Source organism: Lissotriton vulgaris, unplaced genomic scaffold (genome assembly GCF_964263255.1).
Source record: "Lissotriton vulgaris unplaced genomic scaffold, aLisVul1.2 SCAFFOLD_4810, whole genome shotgun sequence".
NCBI lineage: Eukaryota > Metazoa > Chordata > Amphibia > Caudata > Salamandridae > Lissotriton > Lissotriton vulgaris.
Window position 1 is genome coordinate 75,879 of NW_028243429.1, and position 27,039 is coordinate 102,917.

At 44.6% G+C, this 27,039-nt stretch overlaps 1 long non-coding RNA gene across 1 annotated transcript in view; it reads right to left on the bottom strand.

Moving 5' to 3' along the window:
* Positions 1 to 23,739, bottom strand: part of LOC147668348 (uncharacterized) — a 94,257-nt gene extending 70,518 nt beyond the window's left edge. Inside the window, exon 1 of the long non-coding RNA XR_015304124.1 lies at positions 23,606 to 23,739. This is a non-coding gene — a long non-coding RNA (uncharacterized LOC147668348). The remainder of the gene's footprint in view (positions 1 to 23,605) is intronic.
* Between the last annotated feature and the right edge of the window lie 3,300 nt (positions 23,740 to 27,039).

The following is a 27,039-nucleotide window of genomic DNA, read 5'->3' on the forward strand; positions in this document are numbered from 1 at the left end:
CGAGATACTGGCAGCTAGGATCAGACAGAACGAGGACATAATAGGCTTTGTGAAATCAGGCACAGAGCTAGGCCAAGAAAAGATTTCGCTATATGCGGACGATGTCCTCCTCTACATAACAAGACCAGAGTCCACAGTCCCGGCGCTATTTCGGGAATTAGTGATGTATGGCGAGAGGGCGGGCCACACCATAAATTGGCATAAGTCCACCCTGTACGACCCTGGGGGACAGGACCGATGGGGTTGGCTACCGTAGCGACTCCTGACTACCACTGAAGGCTTTCAGTACCTCGGAGTCTACATCACATTGAATGCAGCTTTATCGTTCCGGAGGAATCTGGAGCGTATCATAGTGAATGCAGTGGCTGATATGGACCATTGGAGACAGCTCCCACTCACACTCTTGGGTAGAGCGGCCATGTACAAAATGATCATCCTGCCAAAATGTCTTTATGCGCTGCAAAACGATTACTATCCGATACCTGTTGCAGTGTTCAATAGAATCCATTCGGACCTGCGCACTTTTCTGTGGCTGGGTAAGCAACCGCGGGTTGCCCTAACCACGCTCCAGAGGCACCAATACAGTGGAGATATTTCGCTGCCTAACCTGGAGGTATACTATTGGGCGGAGCATCTGACGCCGATCAATGCCTGGCTGCATACCCCCGCTGACCACCCGACGTATACCTAGGAGAGGCATAAAATGTCGCCTAAGAACCTACTAAGCTACCTATATGGTGGCATCGGACGGGCGCAGCTCCTTCCGGCAACGGTCCAGACCCTCACAGCCTGGACTAGGGCCACGAAACGTAATTGGTTGGGAGAGGAAGCTCACACAGCAGACTCCGCTGTGGCACGGTCACTGGCTGACAGAGCTCAGCAAACTACGCGGATTCCAACGATGGGACGATATAGGCATCTCCACTATAGGAGATGTGATTGTTAAGGGGGAACTAAAGTCCTTCCGGGCCCTGCAGGGAGACTTCGGCCTCCGCGAGTCGCAGCTCTTTAAATACCTACAGTTCCGCAATGCGTGGAGGGTTCAGAATATACCGTTAAAGGACATCCCGGAGTACGCGCCGCTAGAGGGACGCCTACTCCAGGAACAGATGGTGGGACAGGCGGTTTCCCTTACCTATAAGACTCTAACGAACAACATGTTGGGAGATCTGGCAAGGCTCAGAGGCGTATGGGAGGCAGAGGTGGGAGAGATGGAAGACCTAGATTGGGAGTTGGCCCTGATGCACCCCAGGGAGGTGGCAATCAAATCGAGACTACGCCTCATCCAGCTTAATGTGCTACACAGAACGTACTATGATCGACAACGTCTCCTCCGTATGGGGAGAGTGACAGACACCCGTTGCCTCAGGTGCCTGCAGCAGGAGGGAGACTTCTTCCACACTATATGGGCATGTAATAGGATACAGATCTATTGGACACACATATTTACTGAACTGGGAGAGGTTATAGGAGTTCCACTCCAACAGGAGCCTAAGTTGGCGTTGCTGGGTTTGACTACTGAGGTTGACCTCCCGCGCCCACTCATCACTTTCCTGGTCCTGGCACTGGTGGTAGCTAAACGGGACATTGCAAAACACTGGGGAGCGCAGGAGCCGCCTGACAGAGGAATGGAGGAGAGGGCTAGACCTCTATATGGCAGCCGAAAGTGTGACTTACAAGGCAAGGGGATGCCCGAAAAAATTCTGCAGAGTATGGGCAAAATGGTGACAATACCATGGCTTAGACGGGGGCTGGGAGGGGAGGAAAGAGAGGTCTAGGTCATCTCATTCCCAGAGGGTAGGGGAGGGGGAGGGCCCGAAGGGATCCAAGTGTCACATGAGGGGTGCCCTGAGGCACCGATTGTGAGATGCATCATTAGGGGATTGATCTTTGAAAACTGAAGGAGGTGGAGAGGGATATAGAAGTATAGTTGCTGCCTGAAAAGACCAAATGGTTTTAGTTGCTATGAGACATTGTAATGTATATGATTTCATGAAACAACCGTTTCGAGGGGGAGGGGGGGGGGGGAGGAGAAAATGTAAAAGTGATGACCTTTTCCGTATTGATAGTAGATGCAGTTTTCCTCGACTTGTGCTCTGGGCAGTGGTGATCCGATGACCTGGATGTGTAACGCTGCCCTGGTTAATTGATGCTTGGTTACGTTATCCCGCAGAAAAGGAACTGTACAGATTAACCTGCTTTCATCACAATAAAAAAAAAATGTAAAAAAAAAATGTAAAAAAAAAGATATTGTCCAGTGGCCGCACTGCAGACAAATTCCCTGGGCTCCTCCAACCTGTTTAACATAAGGTCTCTGTTACCAGATACCTGAGAGCCTTGCTAGTCACTATACACCATACACAACACTCAATGGGGTTGGTCATGGAAAGTCATACTAGATAGAAAAGGAGAAATTGCTCCTTTTCTAGGTGTCCCCTCACTCACCAGGGTTGCCCCATGGTGACATGCTTCATCATTGGGGTCATCCCAGTCCTCTACGGGCTGGGGCGTGCTGCGACTTGCGAGTTACGTAGGAGCACTTACAAATGACTATGTGTGGTGCAAAATGTAATGATGGAGTGGACTAAGTGATGTATTTAAAAAATACCTGCCCAGTAGGTTTTCAATAGACTTTATTCTTGCCTCTAGGTGGTAATATTAAAAATGGGGTGGAAAGATAGGGGTCCCTAAACGTAATGTGTTAAGGTGTACCTATCAACTCGTGTCGTCAACATGTTTCGTGCATACCCCAAGCACTTCTTCGGGACTACACAGGGGGACCAGCCCTGTGTTCGCCACTCCTTAGCTCTGTGATGAGTTCTTTTCAATAAAATAATTATATAATTAATTGCTGCAATCTATAATTAGTGCATGCAGTAATGCCTACGTATTTAATCCAAACACGTGGTTCATGTCATGGGACCTAACTGTGCCCCATGGACTCGGAGGGGTTCAGTATCCCAGCAAATTTGCTTCAAGAATACCTCCCTCTTTTAGGCACCTACGGCGTCCCTCCGGTCCGGAAGCAAGAATAAAGTCTATTGAGTATTTCCCTTGTAGTCCATTTGCTAGGGCTTTCACTGGGCCCAGGATACTCCAGGGTTAGGGCTAGGGTTCCCAATAGACCCAAGTCACTTGAGTGTTAGGATTTCCCCCTCCTATTTAAACAGGACCATTAGGGTGTATAGGCAAAGCATTCAGGTAAAGCGTGACTGTCTGCGTCTTGAAAGGGCTTATGGTCAGATATTCTGCCCACTACAGAGGACAGCTGCTAATGACTTCTAACCAAAAGTCAATCCTGGTTGCAACCAAACTGCGAGTACTGATGCAACTGGGCACTAGGAATTTAGCTCTCCTGCGTAACACGTGGCAAAAGAAGACAGCCTAAAGCATAAGGAATATCATCAAAGAAGGGAGTGATTAATCACTTTAGTGTCTTTATTTGGTAGCGTTGCGGGTTGAGACTGAAATTGTATGTTTGTCACTGCTTAAGGTGTACCAACTTAAAGCAGGCTAATGGGGAAATAATTTCAAAGATGGGAGCGTGATTAGCAAAAGGAATTGTTTTGATTGTCTGGCGGGGCGAATAGACGCCATTGTAATTCTCGTTGTTTTCACGTTTGTTGATAAAGACATTTTTAAAAAGGGAGATTCACCACAACGGAGGCATCAGTAACATTGCTACTACACTGCATCTGCTACAAGAGCAGAATTTGTTTTTTCTGTGTGCACAAAATGAGTGTTGTGTCCATGACATTGCCAGCAAGCCAAATCCTAAAGGACGATTGTTATGCAAATTTGTGAGTGTCTGTGGTGAGTTGCCATCCCATTCCCGCCAACTACCTAACCCTCAGGTCCCCACTATTTTAGTTTCTGGACATATCAACCGCCTAAAAAGCCCTCACTCATTCATAGCAGGAGGTAGGATCCCTAATCATCGACACACCATTGTTAGGTGCAATTTACAAACATGCTAATGGTGTGGTGATAAGATCCGTACAAGGAGGCGGAACGTCACTCTTGGGTACAGCCAATAAGATCAACAGGAGGTGGAGTGAGTCTCTCCCTGATGTAACCTACAGTTGAAGGTGGAGTAGACAACTTCCTAGAGAAGGAAAGGACAACCTCCACCTAGAGTGAAATCGACAGAGGGAGGTCAACAACCAATATTAAATAACATCAACACTCGGATCCACTTAGTCTCAGAGCAGACTGCTACCACCCTCAGGGTAACAAGACCCATGTTCCACCGAAACAAGGAATTGAGAAATATGGAGGGACACCAAGGCCAACCTTGGTACTACTACTCCCTGTAATGTTATTTTCACTTTTATCATTACTTATTATCATCATCTGCTGTACCAGTTTCTCTCACCCTGATTATTTAGAACACGCTCTGATAAACTTGTGGGTCATGTTCGCGCTATATAAAACTCTAGCTAACTAAATATATAAACAAAGTTACCAAAAACTACTAATACACCAACATTGGCAGTTAGAACCACACAGCTGACTTAACGACATATCACCCTCAAGAGAGCTCAGCCCAAATGGAGGAATTCTACACACCACTTTCTAGAAGGAGACTGAAGACAAAAGGAATACAGGTGTGTATTATTGCTAGGTTCCCTGGTTGCTCCTGTATCCATCTGAATCCCAGCTTAGCCTGCAACATCAACTCTGCCCCTCCCACATTCAGCTCTATTGACCTGACCACCTGACTCCCCCTCCTACCAGACGACGAGGGATACCCAGAACATCAGCCCTCCTTCGGACCCTCCCCCAAAGCACAGCTAGTTCCCATTTACACTCCACTTCTTTAATCCATTTCCCTATCTTCTCCTCGTTCAACAAGGCAGCAGAGGATCTGCAATTAAATTGCTCATTGTTCAATGCAGGATCCATGAAGAGAAATCTAGGGAATATATTTCATCCACTCTCACAGAAACACCCCCCAGACAACAAATTCATCCCTCAAACATAGCTCAGCGATGACTGCACACACTGCCACCACACCTGGATATGGCATTATAAGCAGAAATCGCACTTATAAGATGAGAGGAGGCTTGGAAACGATTTGTGAGCAATGAAAAAAAGATCCCGCCTCGATAACTTCAACATGGCAAACTGCAAGTACCTGCTAATGAGATGCTTTTATTCCCCTAATTTCATAAACTCCTTTTTAGGTCTCGGCCTAGCGTACACTGCGCAGAAGTGTCGCGCAGCCGAGATTTACTGTTTCCCAGAGTGGGGCTTGAACCCACCCCTCTTCTCCATTGGCTTGCTTCCTAAACGGAGGCCAGCCATTGGAGGAGAGGGGCATCACTCCATACAAGCCCCGTCTTTTTGGGATAGAGGGGTGTTTTTTGGCTGTTCTTTTTCTCCCTGACGTCATCGGGAGAGAGCACGCCCTCATCACGCTGCCTGCACGCTCAAGTCAGCTCTCTGATTGGTGTTCCTTATTAACCAATCATAGGGCCGACTGGCGGGTACAGGCAGCGTGAGCAGACTCTGCCTCGCTTTTCTTGTTACGTAATGAGGGCCTCGTGAACGGCCTGTTGATCGCTAGCATGTATTTCTGTGACCAGTGCCGTTTCCTTCTCTCCATATGTCCTGTTTATTAACTTTCCTAGCTTGGGCGTGGCTTGTGACTCCTCGGAACTGTACCCTCTACGTATTCTCTGAATCCAGAGTGAATTGGATTCCATCTTCTGGAGTGTTTTTGGACAATGTGACTCAGGCGTGTCCCCCATTGGGGAAGAGATGTGTATGTTATCTATCACATATACGATATATGACATGTAGTCCCCGCTTGGTTCTGGCCTTTTCCCCTTTTAAATCTCCCCTTCGTGCCATCCGCATTTAAGCTCCTCCACTTCCTGTTGGGCGGCTCCAGATCATTTCGGACCCCGTGGGGCCTTTAAAAAGCGCCCGTTTTCTCTCACGAGTTGTTGAGAAGCTGAATAGTTATTGTCAAGCCGCTGGCTCCGTTGTGCCTACCCAGGAAGATGCAGGTAAATTAAGCTGAATTGGGCTTCTGGCTGTGAGCGCTCCCGTATTGAATATAGGATTGTGCGCAAATCTTTTTTCTCCCCTCCCCCTCCTCTTTTTCCCCTCTTTTCTCTCCCCCACCCCGTTCCCGACCCTCCCGTCAATTCCTTCCTTTCCTATTGCCTTCCCCCCTCCTCTACCCGCATTGCCTCTATAAATCACCCCGAGGGGGTGGCCTAAATGACCGTTTGTTTTATGCTTTAGAATGGGCGTGGTGGCCCGGCGCGATTAACAAACTGCTGACGTGCAGCTATATGCATTCGCTTGCGCCTTTCGACCTTTACTGTATAGGTACGCCAAATAACTTTAAACTCTCACTTTAGTGAGCTCTGGGTCGTTTGCGAAACAGAGTTTTTTTACTCACGGTAACCCCCGGTAAAAGGGCAAATACCCGCCCTTTGCCTGACCTAAGACATGCCCAGTGTGTCTGTCGTATAACCAGCATGGTGCTGACATCCGTGCCTTATTCCCGGCCGTAAATTTCTTATTTACTCTTCACTTATAAATAGTTATTCAAATGGGGGCCCGTTTTGTGCTATATTCCAGAATTGATTTCCCTATCCCAGGAGAGGATAGGGAGCATACTTGTCTTCCGGACTCACGAGTTTACCATATCCTCCTCGAGATGAATATCTTTCCAGTGCCCCGCTACCGGCCCCTCATCTAGGTATGTCCCTGTTCTCATTTACAATAGCCTGGCTGTGCTAAAAGATCATACGAGGAAATTAGGATACCTATCTGTGTACCTGAAGTGCTTATCCTTTCTCAGATCTGTACCCAGAAAGGTGTTGAGGCCTGTTTCCTAACCTTGTACTTAACCCATCTGGAAGAACGTCCCGAACAGAGAAAACCTCTAGAAAAAAACACTTGAATAACACTGCCTACTACGATCTGGTGAGTCATTAGGGATGTCCTCATAGGCTTGTAATGTCGGAAAAGAAGGAAATAAATCTCTCTAGATATGTGCATTTTTGGTTCTTCCTCGCTTTCCCTATCTGACAGCCTTTTATAACCTTGGCCTTTCAGTTTATTTATTTTCTACTGGCGTCGAGATTGACACCCAGAGCACGTTTTACACCTTCCTCTTTTCTGGATACTCAGGTAGGTAACCTGCTGCTTATCTATTTCCTCCTTCCGCCCGTATTAGTGGTTGTTAGGCTCTGTTATTAGCATCCCCCGGCCCTTTTGGTCAAAGTAGGGTCTGATTTAGACCTTTTGAATTTCAATTTGAAATGTCTGCGACTCCTAAATAGATTTGAGACTTCTTTTTGGGGTTTCTCTAAAACTGAAGTTATGAATAATTTGGCACCTTTTTGCTGCCCCCTCGTTGCTTGTGCTTGCTCTCCTGTCCCTACCCCCTCGTTGCTTGTTGTGCCTCTGTGCCCTGCTTGTGATCCGGTTTTTGTGCCTCTGTGCCCTGCTTGTGATCCGGTTTTTGTGCCTCTGTGCCCTGCTTGTAATCCGGTTTTTGTGCCTCTGTGCCCTGCTTGTGATCCGGTTTTGTGCCTCTGTGCCCCCCTGCCCCCTCTTTGCTTGTGCTTGCTGCCCCCTCGTTGCTTGTGCTTGCTCTCCTGCCCTTGCCCCCTTGTTGCTTGTTGTGCCTGTGCCCTGCTTGTGATCCGGTTTTGGTGCTTCTGAGCCCTGCTTGTGATCCGGTTTTTGTGCCTCTGTGCCCTGCTTATGATCCAGTTTTTGTGCCTCAATTTCTTCCTGTTCGTGCCTCTGTGCCCTGCTTGTGATCCGGTTTTGGTGCCTCTGTGCCCCCCTGCCCCCTCTTTGCTTGGGCTTGCTGCCCCCTCATTGCTTGCACCTGCGCTCCTGCCCCTGCCCCCTCATTGCTTGCACCTGCGCTCCTGCCCCTGCCCCATCGTTGCTTGTTGTGCCTCTGTGCCCAGTTTGAGATCCGGTTTTTGTGCCTCTGTGCCCTGCCTGTGATCCGGTTTTTGTGCCTCTGTGCCCTGCTTGTGACTCTGTTCCCTGCTTGTGCCTCTGGTCACTGCTTGTGCCTCTGGTCACTGCTTGTGCCTCTGGTCACTGCTTGTGCCTCTGGTCACTGCTTGTGTTCGGGTTTTTCGTGCCTCTGTTCCAAGGCGTTACTGGGCAGAGAGCTGTGTGTGTGTGGATCTGTCTGTGTGTGTGGCTCTGTCTGTGTGTGTGGCTCTGTCTGTGTGTGTGGCTCTGTCTGTGTGTGTGGCTCTGTCTGTGTGTGTGGCTCTGTCTGTGTGGCTCTGTCTGTGTGTGTGTGGCTCTGTGTGTGTGGGTGCGCGTGGCTCTGTGTGTGTGGGTGCGTGAGGCTCTGTGTGTGTGGGTGCGTGAGGCTCTGTGTGTGTGGGTGAGTGTGGCTCTGTGTGTGGCTCTGGGTGTGTGTGTGGGTGCAAATGCAATAGGTCATACATTTGCGAGAGATTAAGCTATTGGCATTGTAAATAACAATGCCATTTATTTATAGGTTTTAAAAACAAAAATGTCATAAGCAATGTGTGAACGGGACAAGCCCCCTACCTTGCCTAAACCGCCACTTCCCTCAAGGTCCTGGGCCTCGCCATCCGAGTATGATAAGGGCACAAATCCATCGTCTTTTCTCCCAGGAGACCTGGTACTTCTCCTGATGCCATCCTCAGACCACAAATTACTAGGTCAATGGCAGGGCCCTTTCTCCGTCCTACAAGTGACGCCGGTTACTTATGAGGTAGAAACAGACCCTAACCGGCATACCTCCCAGATTTACCATGTAAATCTGCTTAAAAAATAGGTAGGTCCTTGTCCCGTACTTTCCAGCACAGAACCCGAAACCGTCCTATCCTATGAGGTCTGTATGGATCAGGATTTGACGGAAAAGCAGAGACAGGAGCTTCGTAAGTCCTTGAGGCCGCTACAACAGATATTCTCCTCCTAACCTGGCCACACCTCTGTTATTGAACAGGCCATCATCACAGAACCCGGAAAAGCGGTACGCCAACGGCCCTATCGGGTTCCTGCGGCCCGTAGAGCTGTTATCAAGGAAGAGATAGCCCAGATGTTGCGCCTGGGGGTCATAGAACCTTCTATCAGCAGCTGGAACTCGCCCATAGGGTTGGTCCCAAAACCTGACGGGTTGATCAGCTTTTGCATCGACTTTGGAGAGGTTAATAAGATCTCATCCTTTGATACTTACCCCTTGCCTCGTGTTGACGAGATGATTGAACGCATAGGGAAGGCCAAATACATCAGTACGCTTGGCCTATGCAAGGGTTATTGGCAGATCCCGTTGAGAGAGGAGGACAAAAAGAAAACTGCATTTTCTACCCCCGAAGGACTATATCAGTTCACAATGATGCCCTTCGACCTTCACGGCGCTCCCGCTACTTTCCAGAGGGCCATGAATCATGTGTTACGACCCCATTCCCGATATGCAGGGGCCTATTTGGATGACAATCATCTACAGTGACGACTGGGATCAACACCTACAAGAAGTCGTCTCCTCCCTAGGTTCTTATGGGTTCACCATTAACGCCGCAAAAACCACCCTAGCTGCCCAAACAGTCAAGTACCTGGGTTATCTGCGAGGCGAGGTGTAGCGACAGGGTAATTTTAGTCTATTTTCAGACTGATCTCGACTATAATCCACTACCATTTCAGTCCTAGTTGCATTTGCGTTCATTTGTAGGGCTTGACTATGTGCTTTGACAGGGTTTAGTGCCTTTTATTGTTTTCTCGGGCCTACAGGCCCGAAAGCTAGAGAGAAGCCATTTTGTATTTCTTCCTCGACTGTCCGAGGCGCTTGCAGGGTAAAGGTAATGTTTAGAATTCATCCTGTTGTTCGCTAGAGAGGAACCGGTCAAGACTGGCCCTTATCGAAGGAATGTGTTTGTCTCTCCGGCTCTAGACGCAATACGCAGGTGCCCACTGTGGACGGCGAAGGGAGCCGGGGACTGGTACAGGAATTCGGTGGGAGTCGGCCTAATACCGGAATTTTCCATAGAGAAAGTGAGTTCTATATTAGCAAGGAGCGAGTAGGGAGAGCAGAGAGAGCAGCGTGTGGAGAAGACCGAAGAAGGGTGTCCGAAGGCTGGTGCATAGAGATTGATACCATCAGCTAATTGAAATCCTGAAGTGAAGAGGGAGAGTGACTGAAAATCCTGTAGTGACATCATGCAGGAGTGGCAGAGACTAAGTCCAGAAGTGGGTTTGAGTACCCTGGAACCATGGCAGCGTAGATAAGGCGTAGAGGTGCAGACATGTATTCGTGAGCCATAGAGGGAGAGCAGAGTCCCGAGCGCATTGAAGACAAAACGAGAGAGAGAGGGATCAGCTCCGCTGCTGAGATGGAAAGACACACGTCTAAGGTGAGGCGTTCTGAGCTTAGTGTAGAATACATTTAACTATTCATCTTTATTCCCCTTTAGGTTATAGGTAGCGACTAACTTAATTCATTTGTCTTTTGCTCATTCTGTCATGTTTGATTGTAGAATAAAGATTTAATGACAAATATCTTTGAATGTTGTTTTCATGAATGAGATTAACCTTTCCTTTTAACCAGGTGCTGACATACAGGAGGATGGGATATGCCCTTCTGCAAAGGTAACGGATGATTGGGGGAGAGTGTGAACTTCATTTGGGAAATAACTCTTAAAAAGGTAAATCCCCATTAGTGTAGATCGTCGGGTGACGAAGATATCGTCGGGTGACGTTGAAGATATCGTCGGGTGACGTTGAAGATATCGTCGGGTGACGTTAAAGAGATCGTCGGGTGACGTTAAAGAGATCGTCGGGTGACGTTAAAGAGATCGTCGGGTGACAAAGAGATCGTCGGGTGACGTTAAAGAGATCGTCGGGTGACGTTAAAGAGATCGTCGGGTGACGTTAAAGAGATCGTCGGGTGACGTTGAAGATATCGTCGGGTGACGTTGAAGATATCGTCGGGTGACGTTAAAGAGATCGTCGGGTGACGTTAAAGAGATCGTCGGGTGACGTTAAAGATAAGAGTCTTACGGGACTATAAATATAGAAGATATCGTCGGGTGACATTAAAGAATATAAGATGAGGTAAGTATAGGATAAGATATGGAATCCATTAGGTGTTAGTGGTATGTTAGATTATACAGGCTTGTAAATAGCTTCTTTTCACTTTCTCAGGTGATATTCTAGATATCTTGTAAATAGTGGCCAGAGATGAGTGTGGTTACGTGACGACTGGGTTAGCCATGGTTGGTGAGCTGCCTGTCCTGAGAATCCGGTCGTTACATTTGGCGTCACGAACAGGATTGTTCCAGGCCGAGGTAATTGGAATCAACACTCCTGCATCCATCAGGTCTTGAATGGTAGCACTGATCTCATTGTGCCCACCGGGAATACGGTATAGTTTCATTGAAACCACCTTCGTGGCTTGCGGAATTTTAATCGGAGGCATTTTTAAGCGTCCGACTCTCACAGATTTTGTTGATATATAATGCTTGTGTCCAAATTTGTAACATCAGTCATCTAAATACAATGTCATACCTTTCAAAATGTCAATTCTAATTATATATTCATCAAGAGGTACCACCAATACATGATACTCTTTTCGGGGGTTCCTACCTATTCTCAATTCAAGTTTAGTTTGTACTGCAGGGGTTTCTTTACCACCTAATCCAGTAATCGTGTAACCTTGTCCTTTAAACTTTTTTGGATTTCCAGAAATTAGAGTGGCCTCCGCTCCAGTATCCACCAATGCTCGGGCCCTCTGTATATTTCGATGTCTCCAATAAATTTCAATGTCTACATAAGGCCTGTAATCTTTATGAGCCCAATTTTGGACTGGAGCTTGACCTACTTCCTAGTCTCGTTTACTATGTTCTGTTGCCCAAGACAAATCAGGATAAAGACTCTCATATCGTTTAGGTAATGTCACCTCTCGTTCATACCCTTTCTCTTCAAGAAAAGGATTTTTGTCATTTGAAAAATATTGTGATCTCCGTTCAAGGGATCATGATCTTTTGTCTCTCACTCTCACCTCTGGGGATTGATCTCTCTCTCTTCCATCTCTGCGTACAGACTGATCTCTTCTCTCCTCTATGTCTCTCTATCGCTCTCTTCTGGAATGGGACGAGTCATCTTGTGTCCTACTACACTCTCTCTCTCTCTCTGCCTCTCTCTCGACGTGGCATAGCATCATCACCACTACCACTGGAATGAGTAACATCAAAGTCCTGTTTACGGACCTTTCTAGCTCCTTCCTTCCTGTCCAGGCCACGCTTACGAAACATAACCCATAACAGATTATTAGGTAAATCATGAATATCATCAGCTTTCACACCATCCTTGACTAGAGCTTGAAAACATGTCACGCCTAGAGAATCTGAAATCATTATTGCGATCTTCCGGTCGAGACTGTCGTTCAGGTTTAATCCACTCACCCAACTCACAATTTCGCGCACAGCCTCAATCACTTCAGACAAAGAATTACCAGTCTGATTAATTAACAAAGTCATCATCACTTGTTTGTACGCAGCAGGAGAAGTATGAATGATTCTGTTCCTCACAGATGCATTAAGCAAACCATCCATTAATCTATTCGCTGTACCTAAAAAGATAGCGGTTTTCATAACCTCCTCCTTCAATCGCTGAGAAGCATCTCTCAAAGTATACAACGGCTTCTCATTAATAGGCCAATCAGATTCAGTAGGGTACTTGTGATTACACCCCTGAACAGCTAACTGCAACAGATTAGTCTGATCATCGCTATTGTAATTACGGAAACATTCCTGAACAGTAGGATCAGAACTCAAAGTACAAAATTTCACATCATCGCCTTAATCCAACGAGATACCCGAAGCACCTAAATCAAAAAGGGGAACCATCCAAGTAAGCAAGGATTCACCCGACTTCTGCCGGAACCTATCCAAAATGTCATTTAATTCTTGTTGAGTATAATCCTCCAAGCTGTCAAGAGGAATTCCCTGGGGAGCATTGGGGTTGCCCTGTAATTTACGTCGATAAATCGGTTGAGCAGAAATCTCAGTACGATCTTTAGAGTGACAATGACGTCTAGTGCGAGACGGCGCATGCGCAGCATTCTCTTCAGCCGAAGAAAATGTATCAGACGAATTCCAAATGTCACCATCCCATTCGTCAGGGTTCCAATCGAGCCCTGCTTTTGCAACAACCATACGCACTTTTCTGGTGTTAACTCTACCTCGTCTGTGTTGATATTCATATTTCGCAATGCGCACAGCAGCCCTCTCGGCCACAGCTTCCTCACGGTCTGTTCATATCCCGCAACCCTGGTGAAGGTATTCGGTACCAACGCATCTTCAATCCGTCGGATTAACGGCCCGTTCTCTTTCTCTCCTTCCCATACCTCCGAGGAACCATCATCCCGTTGACCGGCCGACTAGACCTGGTGGACAAAGGCCAACCAACGTCCGGCCAAGAATCAGCCCTCTTCGAGGAACCATTGTTTCGACCTCTGGCCAAGCATCGCATCAAAGAACCTTTCTTATCTGCCCGGAGCTACCCCTATCCCTTTCCCTCCTGAAGTATTAATAACTCTGTACACTGACAATGCAGAAATAGCCCACTATATACGGCCTCCACGCCTGTTATTCCGGTCTGCACACACCCCACAATCACACAATGCTAATAGCTCTAACTTTAACAAGGACGAGACCATTGCATTGTAAATGCTTGCTCATGATACTGTCTGCCACCCAGCAATAGAAAATGTAAAGATACACAGCTGGACACAGTGGCCAAATCCATATTATCACCCCAAATTATACATCCTGGGAGTTATCAGTATCTGACATCTAACAAATCGCATCAGGTCCCACTCACGCTCTTGTCTTCAGGGTCAGACATATAGGACTGACAAGTCACCAGTCATCTTGAATGACCAGCACAACACCTCGTCCAAAATGTCCATGTCAAATCAGAAGAAACTGTTGAAGGTGACATCAACAGATACCACCACATACAGAAAATTGAAGAAACTGGAACTAGGAGCACTTAAATCACCACTTTGGACAAAAACTCCAATCAACAATTGTCCACAAAAAGCCTTTACAAATGTATTTCCTCAGGTATGGACTACCAAATACGACTAAAAACCTCCACCCACACCAAACCCAAGAGAAAATCCATATGGGGCAGTTACAAAATTAAACAAAAACACAACTCCGCTCGATTCCATTTAAAGCTTTTATTCGGTCAAATGATTCAACCATATAAGCGAAAACAAATATGCATCATACACAGCAATACACAAAAAAGAAAATAATGATGATAAAATTACCCATACATAAAATAGTTTTAAAAGAAATATGTATCAAGAAGTCTTAGACATAAGAAAACAATATAATAAACACAGATACAGGATTCGTATACTCCGCCAGGTTATATGTAAACAAGAAAAGTCTGTATCCATAAAAAGTGCAAGTGCAGGAATTACTTATAAAGCCCATACAATCAAATATCAAGGTCATTTAATTTCCTGGTATAACAACTCCACTCACTACAACACAAACAGATGATATCGAAGAATGAAAAAGACAAGATTATCCACTGCAGATACACTTGCAGCATACGGTCTAGCGCCGAGACGCCTTAGGGTATTCGTCGCGCTCAATAAATGTCATAAATAAATACTAAAGTAGCCATAAGGACCACCAAAAAGACACCACTCCTACACCCTCGTCACGGAGGCAGATTGCCCATCAAAGAAACTCCACAAGATCCTTCCAGAATTCTGCAACCCAGAGAGCCAGAATCGAAATACCCCTCAATCCCAAGCTTTCTGTGACAAAAAATGCCAAGAAGTTCATATCACAATTAGATAAACTGGAAAATTACCCGAAGGAAAAAACAGCCAATGCACCACCCAAACCTGACAGAACTCACATGTAAACAGATGCCAATCTGACATCCCTAGTTTTATTAAACAGCTGCTCCAAGAATGAGTTCTGCAACATTCTTAATTCAAATAGACTATATGGATCACCTTCAGACCTGGTCCCTCAAAAAGGTCTTTGAAGACATCATTTGAACATCTTGTGCAAAGGAAATAGCTATGAACATTCCAAACAAATCACTTGAAATAAGGAAAATTCCCTCAGAGCTAACAACCTTACTCATCAAACTACCCAAGGAGAACCTTGACCTGTCAAGCCAGCAAACTATGTGCCAATAACCAATGGTCCATCCCTGAGTAAATCTGCAAATAATGAGAATTTCACAACATTTCAACTTCAATTAAATTAATAACCTTATATTGGATCTGCACTCATGCGTTAGGCAAGGAAGTATCAGGAAATCCACCTTGTTTTCTTGTGGGATGATCTAAAACCCCCAGTGGACAAAATTGGGTTGCTGATCTACTACTCCTTAATCTATCAGCAGCATTTGACACAGTCTAACACCATACTCTTTTACAGAGGCTCCACCATCCCAGAACAGGGGGAAATGCACTAAAATGTATTGCTTTCTACCTCAAACATGGTAAAAGCATGTTATTCCTACCTCTTTTCACATCAGTTCCTAACAAGCTACACTGTGGAGTTCGCCAAGGATTCATCATATCCCCTCTCTTATTCATTATAACATCTACCTCACTTTTACTAGACCTGATCAAACCCTTCAACCTATCATGCTATAACTATGCACAGGATACTGAAATCACCATAAGCAGTGACAGCCCAGAAGAGCTACAGGAATCTGGACTAGAACACTACCTGCGTGCCATAGTTGGAGGGATGATGAATGCTCACCTGAAACATATTGCCATCAAAACAGAGATTATGACCTGCGGACTACAGCACAAACATAAATGTATATGCATTTGGCCAACGAAACAGGACACCCTGCTAACCACAAAACACACAAGGTGATGTACGGAATGTTGTACATTGGCAAACCATTCACCCCCAGTCACAGATCTGGTTTAATCCATCGTTATTTTGCTCACCAAGCCACTCCAGTTCAGACATGGCCATATGCAAATCAGTCTTGACCCTGTGCCTCATGGGTATAGTCCAGCCCGAACTGCCAAGCCATGTCTTCCCTGGACTGGAATCAAGCATCCTAGGACCGATTCTGGCTATCAGCCTTCATCAGACAGGATAGCTTGACTCCAGTGGCGTAGGGAGCACGGGACCCACGTCTGGGCATACCCTTCCCACATAGGGCGAACAGCAAAACACACAAGGTGATGGACGGAATGTTGCACATTGGCAAAATATTCACCCCCAGTCACAGACCGGCTAACCACAGCAAGAGAGGTGAGTAACTTGGGCATGGGCAAGGATCCAAAACTATCAGTGATACGTGTTAAGAAAAGTCACTAGAAGCACCTCTTACACTATGAAAACCTGTGTCGGATCTTCCCATACTTTGGATACCAAAAAAAGCTCTCTGCTATTCTCACACCCTTTATATTCAAAGTCAGCTATAACAATGGCATCAAACTTGATGCCCTGAATTAATTATATGTAAAAGGAATTCTGGAAGCTGCAGCAGGGGGCTATATTCAGGTACATTTACATACAGACCATTTTGCTCTCAATTACACAGTTTCCTATTATGGCCATACACTGATGGTATCCTCCCATCTCTCTTAAGTGTCCTGACATTTCTAGGTCCTGAAGAGACCCTACATTCTAAACTGGGTCGAAACGCCGTCGGCAGTTAACAAAGGCGAACCATTACCCAGCATTTACGATTGTATAACACTTGGCAAATTTTCAGATGGTCGACCAATGTTGTATAGTGTAACCTTGCACATGTCACATAATATGCCACAACCAGATTAGGTTCCAAACGTTTTTTTCACTGGGACACCTCTTACTACTGTTTATTAACTGTTTGCTAAAAAAAATATTTTTATTGCCAAACATTTTGTTTGTTTGGTTTACTTTACCTGCTTACTATATAAAACTACTGCACAATTTGACTGCATCCTCAGTGTGTATGGTCAGCTTTCTTTTTGACATCAATTCAACCCTGTACATTGCCATTGTGCAAACTTTATTAGAAACAAAACCTTTATTTATCCACAGGAGCCACTGTTTCCTCACAAAATTACCTACCCAGGCTCCCAGTGAGTATGGCTCCCTTGTCCCTTGTTCCCAGTAGAAAGGACTATGCCTCAGACTACACATCAGGTAACACGTAGTACCAATCCTATAAGAACTCCACTGATTAAGTAAGGAGATCAATGTTCAAAGCACTATGAATAGTACACAGAGACTTTAAAGGTAAGAAACTACTATTCATTCAAATAATATGTAAACTTCACAAACATATGATCACTATACTGACTTAAAATAAAGAATCAACAGTATGATCTTCTCTTTCAGTCCAAGCAGCAAAACGTTGGAGCTCCCTACCAAGATCTGCTGAATCCGAGAACAATTAAGGTTCAGTAGAGAGGTGTCAAGTTGGCAGTTCCCAAAATAGCCACCCCCCATACAACAAACCAAGACCCTGGAACATCATAATCCAATAGATGATAATAACTGCTGCTAGCTCAAGCCTCCAGCCAACCCACTCTCAGCAGAGAATGGTCACCGAAGAAGACCTACCACCTCTCTGGCCTGCTGCTCACCTAAACACCAAAGGGTCTCATAGCTACTTGTAACCAAGACAGGCTATATGATAAACACCAATCCTGTTTTAGCACGGCTAGACATGAGGTGGAAAGATTTTAGAACAACAGTATGAGCTAGGGCCTATCCCAGAGAGCTGGAACGAACCACACTACAGCAACTAGATATATTATAGAACAGGTGCCTCCAACATTTTCCGTATTAAGAGCTACTTACATTCAATGAAAAGCCTCCCAAGCTACTGATATTATTAGAGACGCAAGTGTTACCACACCAGACAAGATTACATTAGCGGCCTTCATATGCAAAGATTACCAGAAGTGAACCCTTCAGTGCATCAGGCACAGTCGATTGTAGTAATGTGAAAATGTGTTGTCAATGTGGAATGCCTCCATATGGGCAGTGCATAACAGACATACCTGAAATGCCCCTTGCACCAAGATAATATGAGTAACAAAGTTTCCTCAACACAGTTTGATTTTTATCACTCAAATATCAGCAGTAAATATATTTTAGAAATTCAGCCATTGTTCTCCAAACATCAGCTTTTGAGTTCTGAAAAACACTTTTTCTATCTCTACTACACGCTTTTCAATTTTGGTATACATATATTAATTAAAAAGAACAAAAACTTCTAATTTAGTTGGTCAGGCTGCACACAGGAGAGCTTTTTAAAAGGTAGCTGGAGAGCTACCAATAGCTCAAGAGCTACTTGCTGAAGAAGCCTGCTATGGAAACGTCTGCCAAACAGTGCCCGCCAATGGACGACTAACTCAGTCAGACACATCAGGTGCTACTAGCTTTATACTCTGACCTACAGTTTCGCCCTACCATGAGGATTACATACAAGGGCTGTATCACAGTCCATCTGGCATATCTGACACTCGAATCCCTCCACCTAATAGCTGTCCAACTGTGTCTAACAGTGTTGTGAAGTTCCTACAAATCCGTAGAACTGTGTATTGTTTGGACAACTTAAACTAGGGGTTTGGTGTGAAGACTTATTCCGGACACTCCACATGATATGTTGGCCTATAGACCAGCTAGCGAATAGTGCCACTGTAAGCCCCCCTAACCTACAAGGGAGCAAACGGTTTTCTGGCAACCACTGAACAGGACAACCCTGACTCCTCAGGGATCTTGGAAAAAGCACAGAACCTTACGCTCAGTCACTCGTACTTACTTTTTCTCTGAGAAATATACAGAGAATACACAGTGGGACGTTTTCAATAATATTTATTGAACCAATGTTATTCTTGCATAAAATAAGTTTGCTGCAAGGATTAGTACACAGAAGCAGATAAACGTGATTATAAGCACCAAAAGCATAAATAGTAGGAATAGTTCTACCATGGTGCTAAACAATGTATATATGCAGGCATATAAACAAGGCAGTAATCTAGCATACTCCTACTATGCGAACATTACTCTAAGTGTACCGAGACTGTGTAGGTGTAGAGACAAGAACCCCCACCCCAAGGGATGATCCGACCCCATTACCTGATGGGATAGAGTCAAGGACCCCGTCTAGGTCACAAACTGGAAACTTCTCACGAGATGTCAGACCGCTGCGGGGTGATTTCTCAGCGGCGCACGAAGGGAGATAGGTCCTTGGTGGGGCTGAGGGAGGGCTGGACCCTATATGAATCTGTAACACAAAAAACTTTGCCCCCTCTCTCAATGACTTTAAACTACGGACCAAATAAACATTATCTTTAAATTTAGTCTGGTATGTTTATTTATACCTTTTTTTACACAATTACTTGAAGTTTTTTTTGGCAGACAAAGAATACAAAATACAAAATTATTAACAATCTTATTCGAAGCACAATTCACAAAAAAACACTTATAAACTGTACGAAAAGGAAAATTCAAGTGTTACATCCAACAAACAATATACATTACAGTGCAAACAATACACATTGCAGTGCCACAATTATATAATATACAAAAAATTATCAAAAACAAATTAATCTGTAAAGAGAGCCAGTTCAATACAAGAGCAACAAAGCGTGAGGCAATTATGTTTTTTGAAAAACACTAAATGTTATAATTAGCTCTTGCTGGATTTGCCGACGCGTTTCAAGTTTGGGCCAGAAGTGTCCAAACTATCATCAGGGCTCTTGTTATTATTCTGTTAGGATGTAGAAAAACACGTTTTAATACAACCAAATGGCCCCTTGTAGAACAATAGCACCGTTTGGATAGAATTAAAAGTACCTGAACGTTCATATGAGGTTGGCCTGTAGTGGTTTCTATAGATGGACCCAATCCTATATTCAGGACACAACCGGGGTGATTTCTCAGCATGCAAGGACCCTCGGTGTCAGCTGAAGTGCCTCCTCTGCTAATCTAGCAGGATGCTCTTCTTTTATAATAGAAAGCAGCCTTGCGATGTTATGGATATGTAGATAGCCCTGTCGCCCCGTGGATGAAGATAGTAATGACATTTGTATGTAGTGCGAAACTAGACCTTGTACATGATGTTCAGGGTATTGTGATAATGTTGTGTGAAGCTAGATGTATATCAAGTTTTGTTTCAGAGAAACTAATCCAACATTGTTCTGCATGCAAATATGTGTAAAAGGTCACAGCTGGAAATGTTATTTGTGAGGACAATGTAAGAAATAGGCTGCTGCTCTACATAGTCCTAACTCAGAAATATACCAACAGCAATGTGGTCGAACTTAATGTAGCAAACAATACAGAAACAGTGCTGTGATCTAGCCCTTTAAAATAACTACAGATACCAACAAGCACTGGCAAAGCCAATAGGTTCAGTCTATGAGGCCCAATGGCTTTGGCAACATTTTGTAGCCATGCTGTACAGCGGATACTTTGCAGTGTAGCCAAAACTAATTTAACAAAGTGCTCTGATACAGCCAAGGATAATGCACTTTTGAAATGCATTAGCGCTGGATCTATTATAGTCCTTTTTCAAAATTATTTCAGCCATGCTGCGCAGAAGCCATACTTTTATACAGTTCGGCTACAATCATTGCCAAAGTCAGCAATGCCCATGCGGCACAGCGAGAACAAAGGGCAATGGCAGAGCCAATAGTTTCAAAAGGTAAGAACTATTGGCTTTCCAATGCGTGTTAGGTCTTAGCACAACACCCCTGTGATTCTGACCAAACCAATTAATCTCTGCATAATTGAAAAGAAAAAAAATGACATTTGGAAAATAAAATAAAAGAAAACAATCGCACCTATGTCTTACTAAAAATACATTTGAAATCAGATAACATCTGTTGGCGGAATAATAGGAGATAAAATCTGTTGTCACAATAAACATCCATTTCAAATGAGAAAAAGGCTTCTTCGATGTGTGTGTGGCATAGCAAAACATAGCTGCAAATGGTAAGTAGAGTCTCAATACAGCGCAGTCAGCGGAAGGATAGCAATCAAGTTGAAGCAATCAGTATTTGGTTTATGCTCCATCCAAAAGAAGAGGAAGTGTAGCCAGCACACTGACTAATTAGAAGGCAGTAAATAGGAATGAGAGGGAAGCCAACTAATGTTAAGCAATAGGCAGGCTCTAAACCACTTATATTATACAATATTTCTCACAAGTGACAGGGCATGCAGCATCACAGGTGAGAACTAAAAAGGGATCTGCAGAGCTAACTAATGCTGCAAGTATGTCAAAACATAAATTGCATGTCTAACTCTCAAACTCATCACACTGCCGAGCCCTGCGTCCCATAACACGATGACTTCAATTCGGTGGTCATCATGCATAACATGGAAACACTTCCCACATAGGTTCAATGCTAAGACAACACTCTCCCAACCATATGTGCTAAACAGTGTAACATGCTACCCGTATAGACAAGTACTTCATTCAGCACACTAGTAGTAAGTGCTATATAAATGCTACCATGCAATACTGCACAACACACACTGAATTATCTCTTGCTATCATAGTTAGAGTATGCAGGGAAGGATATTTTTACAGAATTGTTAGTTCTTGTTCAGAAATGATTAATTTTAATAAACATTACTCACTGTAATGTTAACATATAGTGCTATAAATAAACAAATTAAGGCCCATTCCTTTAACCAGAGCAAATGTCCATCAGATTCCAACAGCTACCAGGATCATAAAGCGTTCACATTTTAAATAGTTCTTCAAGACATTGCTTGCCACTTAGTTAAAATAGACAAATCTTGTTACTGAAATGATTGGTCTTTTCATTGCGCAACACACAATTCGACTCTTTGGTCCAAGCCAGACCGCTTCTTGGTTTTAGCTCAAATTTACATATCAATTAGTTGCCACAACTACCTCTATTTCTCCTTCCACCCATGCAATTTGGTAATAACATCACAGGGCTTAAAAATGAAAAAGTGAGGCATAAAGCAATATATAAAAAAGAAGCTGTTAAAGTGGTACTAGATACATAGTGTCATGGAACAATGCAACCATTCATTTGTTGAACATTCTAGAAAAACAGTCATGTTGCCAAATGCCACATGCTATTTTATTACACATTAGGTGCCTATTTAGATAGCATGTTTATAATTTCAACTCTTACAGTAAAGACTTAACATTGCGATCACCTGTACGAGAGGTTAGCGTATTGGATTCTGGTGCATCAGACTGCAACATTAGATATGTAAAATGTAGGACCTTGTCCAGTGGTAAATGATTTTCAAAAATGAAATAGGACAATGATCTGGTTAAACACGGAATAAAGGAACTAGAATGGGTGGAAGAAAACATGCCACTTTGTCCGTACTAAGCAATGGCAATCTTTAAGAAACCACATTTCTCGCTCACAGAGGACCCCTCCAAAGCCAAAACCAACTTCTGCAACGCCACGACCAACGTAGCTGAATGGATGAGAGACAACTGTCTCCAACTCCACTTCGACAAAACCGTTGTGCTGATCTTCAGGAAGAACACCTCAACATGGGACCACAGCTGGTGACCTGCAGAACTCGGACCCACACCGATCAACCACGCACACAATCTGTGCATCATCCTCAACAGCCAACTGCTCATAAAACGACAAGTTAACGCAGTTGCCTCCTCCTGGTTCGACACACTTTGCATGCTCCGCAAAATCTTCAGATGGAGTCCAACAAACATTAGAAAGAGCGTCACCCTCGTCACCAGTCGCTTCGACTACGGCAACGACCTCTATGCCATCATCTCCACCCAGCACGTCAGAAATCTCCACACCATACAGAACGCTACAGCCAGACTCATCTTGGATGTCCCCAAAAGAACCCACATCGCCGCCCACCTGGGAGACCTCCACTGGCTCCCCATCCAGAAAAGATGCTAGTTAAAAATCCTCACACACGCCTACAAAGCCCTCCGCGACCTAGGACCTGCCTACCTCAACCACAGACTGAACTTTCACTAACCTGCTAGACACCTGCGCTCCTCTTCACTCGCCCATGCACACACATCCTGTATCCGATGCAGCTGCGGCCACTCCTACTTCGGTGCCAAGACCTGGAACAGCCTTCCCCTTCAGCTTCATACAGCCCCTTCGCTGGCAGACTTCAGAAAGAGACTCAAGACCTGGCTCTTCGACAGAGACACAGTGCCCAGATCCCCCAGGGGTGACAATGTTGCACTTTACAAATGCTGAGTTGACTGATTGACGATTCACATCAATCGAGGTGGACAGCAAGTTAAGATACTAACACAAAGGTGTGAGGGTGAGAAAAGACCCAGGCTTGAACGGGGACATTACAATGACACACAATAGTGTGCTGTAAGGAGCTGTTGTGTTACAGGAAGTGTGTTGCTCGTCGGTTTGCGCCTGCTGTTTAGGATCCTTGGCATGAGAAGTGATATGAGATAGGTGTGCATATATAGCATGTAGGTGCCCCTGGGGCAGAGGTTGTGAGGTGCTGGTCGAAGGACAGCACCACATTCACTTGGATTCAGCGGCAGCATTATCAGACAGGATAGGTGGGAAGTCCCTCCTGTCACGGCCTACTATCCACTTCCCCGCAGCCCACCTGCCTCTCCTCACCAGCTGAGCTCGGAGCCGGCCACGGCTCTCAAGGCCGCCCGCACTGGGACTGCACAGCCGCCTCTCTCTGCTTCAAACCCGCCGCCACTCGCATCCAGCTCCAACAGCCGGCCGCAGCTGCACGTCACTTCCGTCCTCGTTACCCAGGCAACCGAGACTCCGTTATTAGGAAGCACAGACGAGTCTGTGACGTCTTTTCCGCCCTCGTTACCCGGACAACCGGGACTCCGTTATTAGGCGGCGCAGACGAGGCTGTGACGTCACAGCATAACGCCAACTGTCATGTGACGCAGCAGGGAATCTGTCCCTAGAGGCTCACGAAGAAACGGCGACCTATACAGGTGACAGCGACAGCAGAGACTGGCATTTTGTTTCTGAATATCAACCGACACTTTTATTTAAATTCGTATGTACAATTTGCGATACCGGTGTGAATATATTGTGTATTGTTGCATACATGACAACAGTTTAGAAAAGATCAGTGGGAGTTTGAAAAATAAAATAAACGGGAGAATGTATTTTCTTTGTTCACTTTTATTGAAGCAGAGGCAATTTCAGGCAGGAGAGAGCCAAAATAAAGCAATTTTTGGCTTCGGAAATCGGAAGTCTCCCGTCTGAATCGGGCTCATTTGCATGCATGATTTATTCGCTCCTCTATGGTGTTTTTTTATTCTCCGTTCTACTATTACCTCTTTTCCGGAAGGAAGCTCGTTTTGAGATGTAATACAAAACTTTGAACAGAAAGTTATTGATGAATTGGCCGTCTCATACGTGTTTCCCCCTCTAATAGTGTGCCTGTTCGCTGATCCCAGCCATGAGGCAGCCCTTATCTTTTGGCTCAATGGAAGACATAGTAAACTGAACCGTTTCCAACAAACTATTGACATGCATAGTAAACTTTATTCAATAATTCGGTAATAACTGTACTCAGTTGAGGTTCATTAGGAAATGGCAGTATTGTGGAAGCCGAACCCCAATAATCATCTGAGCCCCAATATTTCACCACCTCCAAAATGTTCCTAAGTAATTTGGCTCCAGTGTCCCTATTTGATCGAGCGGTTAGAGACTTGATGTTATGTTATGTTATGTTATGTTAAAATATGTTTATATAGCGCTCGGCTACTCTAAAAGAGTGTCCCGGCGCTTTCCACATGAAGCTACAGTGTATAACAACATAACAAGAAAAAACAAAAGCCCAGGCGAGAACAAAGAAGAAAATCCACCTAAACAGAAAGGTTAAAAAGCCAAGTCTTCAAATTCCTTCTGAATTGAAGCAGGGTGGGAGTGCTGCGAAGTTCCAGTGGAAGCGAGTTCCACAGCTGGGTGGCCTTGAGGCTAAAGGAGCGCCCCCCAATCCGGGCCTTCCTCACGCGAGGAACCACAGCCGTGAAAAGGGATTCCGAGCGCAGTGAGCGAGCAGGGCGATAGAAAGCCAATCTCTTCTGATCCGTAGTAGATTGCAGTAAAAATTAAGTCCAATGATACAGCACCACCAGAACACGTCGGCTCCAACCCCTCACCATCCATCAACTGCCCCCCCCCCCCCCCCCCCCCCCTCAGTACCACACGGACCTGAGCACTCTAGAACCGAATCAGGGGTCCATGCTGGGACACATGCTACATACCTCAACACAACACATATTCCTCCTTTAAAGAAAACAAAAAAATGTGAATAAATAAATATTTAACCAGAAACATGAAAATGCATAACATTTACATGTACAACTTATCTCTAATGCGAGCAACTAAATCTGATAACCACCCAGGCCTCTTTCGGAAACGTTTGACTTCTAATACATGAGGCATAGAATTATTGCCAGGGTTGAGAACGCAATGTCCATTCTCATTACATGGAATAATGTTTTCTACATTGCTCGTGGGACTGTGAACGACAGGATCTCTACTGCATTCTTGTATACAAACTTCTTCGCTACTTCCAGACCTTTGTATTATGACACTTTCACTATATCCGCTTTTAATTGTATCCTTTCAACATATTCCCCCACATCAAAGTCCTTCTTAAGTGTAACACGTTCCTCTTTACACAATTTTTCCTCTCCCTTCGGGACAGCAATTCTGCTTAGATTCCGTACTTCATGTGAGTCTCACATATTTTTAAAAAAATATCCTTCCCAACAAAGGTTCACTCACTTTCCATGTTTTTGTTTTACTTTCACAAGCATATCTCTCTGAATCACAGGATCCTTCCTTCTTTCTTTTGGTCAAATCTATCCTTGTTGACAGTATGGGTTCTCTCAATTCACTGCTCGATTTTGTCCAAATCAACAGAACTTTTAGTAGATGCTACTAACCATGACAGGTTACTTTTGGTCCTAGGTAACCTGCCTCTCATGATCTGAAAAGGGGAACAATCAGTCATATCATTTAAGGTAAATACTATATTTCCACACAGTTTTTAGCACTTGTATTTCTCATCTGTCATCTTCCACACCTGCAATCTGTATCGCTCATTTGAGCACTCTGTGTTAAACCTTTCAATAATACCATTCCCACTGGAATTATACAAAGAGGTGGTACAGTGTCTGGCCCCAACTCTCTGAAAAAAATCTTTCCCCTTATTAGATAAGAACTGCACACCATTGTCGGTGATAATACGTATAGATAGACATTCTTTTGTAAACACTTCATCCAAAAACAACAATACTGCATCAGTGTTTACTCTCCAAAACTTTTATGACTGGCCACTTGGAAAACACATATTGGTGTGTTTTCCAATATATTTGCTCTTGCAACCAATTGGCCACATGATGTCCATAGCAATGGTCTCCCAAGGGCCTTTAGGAATAGAATGCTCACCCATTTTAGGCCTCAAAGTTTTTAATGACTTATCAGCATTTGCACAACTAAAACAATCTCCAACTATGCATTTTTATAAAAGTATCAACATCTGGCCACCAAAAAGTTTTTTTCACCAACTGTTTGGTTCTGACAATACCATTGTGTCCCTCATGGTCATGCATAACTATAGTGTGTCTCATCCATGCAGGGTGAACCTCTCTATCACCTCTCCAAATGGTACCATTGTCACAAGATAACTCATTCCTTACCTTGTGGTAAATTTAAATTACCTATACTTAATTTATGCGGTAAAGTTCAATAAGAATAACTCAGTCAAAAATAAGAGGCAGAATCCGGGGCATTTGAGTTTTTAAAAGGGGTTTTATTCCTTAAAAAGGAATTAGTTCGAACCAGGCAATCATGTTCCATCACCACGAAGGTTCAGGAAGGGATAAACAATACTTTATTGACAGGATATCATATATATAGTCAATGCATTACAATAGTGACAGATGCAGAAGGCGTAACAGCTGAGAGAAACGAGATAAGGAAACATGTGCGTAACAGAAGGCGTGCATGAGGGCGTACACAGAGGTGTGTGCTAGACAACGTCATATGAAACGTATCACAGATGG